The sequence below is a fragment of the Elaeis guineensis genome, chromosome 2 (genome assembly GCF_000442705.2).
Source record: "Elaeis guineensis isolate ETL-2024a chromosome 2, EG11, whole genome shotgun sequence".
NCBI lineage: Eukaryota > Viridiplantae > Streptophyta > Magnoliopsida > Arecales > Arecaceae > Elaeis > Elaeis guineensis.
This window is the reverse complement of record NC_025994.2, coordinates 121102349-121104848: the sequence shown is the minus strand read 5'-3', so window position 1 is coordinate 121104848 and position 2500 is coordinate 121102349.

Genomic DNA, 2500 nt, shown 5'->3' with positions numbered 1-2500 from the left:
TGTGACTTAATAGGGAGCAGTCAAGGGACATCTCGTGACTTAATAGGGATAGAATGCTACTCCTTTTATAGGCTTCTTTCCCTCCCTCCATCATGCGATAATGGGGTGGAGCAATATCTTCATGGGCGGTGGCGCTCAGCTTCTCAACCAAGGCCACCACTTGTCATTTGAGAGGTGGAGCCATCTTGCAAGCTTCGTATTAGCTTGGGAGGTCTATGGAAATATGTTCTATTATTGAATAATTTAAATCTTCCTCAAAGCGCATCAGACTCATACAGTTGGCATTAATGGTACATGATATTACATAAATTATAAAAAAATTTTAGGTGTCCCTACATTTCGCTTCTTCTGATACATTATGATTGAGCTTTTATTTTATTCTTGTCTTCTTTCCACTAGATTTTCAGTAAGATTCTGTGATTTATTTTTCTTATATTTTCATTTGAACATGTGGGACTTGACACCAAACATAGATCTTTTGACAAAACTTCCAGCAGAGATTTGAAACTGCCCTTGCCGACTTGATCGTGAGATACTTGTGCTTAAAAATTTTTTGATCATCGGATTTCGGAGGCTGCAATATCAGTATATCATCACGGGATATGGTGAATGTTAGAAAGACCTTTCTGCTGTCATCTATTTTGTTTGTTATTTTTATTCTATATGATGCTTGGTGCACCGTCATTGTAATACTTTACTCATCCAAAAACTTTAAATTAATTTTAATTTGATAATATATACATTCAAACTATATAATGTTTGCATGAAACTTCAAATTATTTTTAATTTGATGATATATACATTCAAACTATATAATATTTTATTTCTTTTAATTCATTTGTTGATGATATTTATGTTTTAAAATGGAATGAAACAGAAGACCGATGAATCATTCAAGCATTGTTTAAAAAAAAATAAGCCAAAAAAATTGAATGAGACGGAGGAACCTGACAGGAAGAAGCATGAGGATGCCTATATGGAGTATGTAGACGCCTTTGTTTTAGGTTCCTTTGGCAATCTCTTTGATTTTAAGTTTAAAATTTATTGATTTTTATTAACCCTTGTTCTATGAATGAAGGAGGAATAAGAGGATGCGAGTCCTCTGTTCTGTGAAGAAAAAATTTTGGAGAAGATACCTTCATGCATGATTGTAGGCGCCTACATCTTGATTGTAGGCGCCTACATCTTGATTGTAGGCGTTTACAATCAAGATGTAGGCGCCTACAATCATGCATGAAGGCACCTTCTTGAAGGTTTTTTCTCCAACCCGCATCTTCTTCTTCCTCTTTCTTTATTTATGGAATCAGATTAATAAATCAATAATATTTAAACCTAAAATTAGAGAAAAAAATTTTCAAAAAGATGCCTTTCATGCATGATTGTAGGTGCCTACATCTTGATTGTAGGTGCCTACAATCAAGATGTAGGCATCTACAATCATGCATGAAGACGCCTACACTTTCTAAAGATTTTTTTCTTCAATTTTAGGTTTAAATTTTATTAATTTATTAATTTTTATTCCATAAATGAAGAAAGAGAAAGAAGAAGATGCGGGTTAGAGAAAAAATATCTTCATGCATGATTGTAGGTGTCTATATCTTGATTGTAAGCGTCTACAATCAAGATGTAGGCACCTATAATCATGCATGAAGATGCTTGAAGGTTTTGTTCTTTGACCCACATCCTCTTCTTCCTCCTTTTTCATTCATTCACAGAATAGGGGTTAATAAATTAATAAAAATTAAACTTAAAATTGGAGGAAAAAAAATCTGTGCTTAATGTATGATTGTAGGCGCCTATAATCATGCATGAAGACGTATTCCTAAGATTTTTTTCTCCGATCCGCATCCTCTTCTTCCTCCTTCATTCATTTAGGGTTAATAAATCAACAAAAGAACCTAAAACGAAGGTACCTACATGGAGCATGTAGGCACCTACATGCTTCATGTAGGTGCCTAAAGCATATAGGCACCTACATGGAGCATGTAGGCGCCTACATGCTCCAAGTAGGCACCTGGAGCATGTAGGTGCCTACATGCTTCATATAGGCACCTTTATTTCATGTTTCTTCAATAATTTTTTCAATTTTATGTTTAAATTTTATTGATTTATTAACTCCTATTTCATGAATGAAGGAGGAAGAAGAAGACACGGATCTCCTATTCTGTGGAGAAAAAAATTTTCAGGAAGGCGCCTTCATGAAGATAGATACAAGTTATATTTTTCATGTAAAAGAAGGATAACCTTTCTTTATGTGAATCCAATTCACTTTAAGTCGTCCATTTAAAGCTCTGAAAGCTATCCGAAATCCATCACGATGAAAAGATAACAATAGATGACAGTAGTTTGCAGGCAAGAAAGCTCCTTCATAATAGTAGACCACTCTGAACCGTCTTCCGATAAGCCCCCCCACCCATGCCTCCTCTCTTCTTCTCTCTCCCCCCATCCACAATCACTATCTTTCGATAACCCCCCACCCATGCCTCCTCTCTTCTTCCCT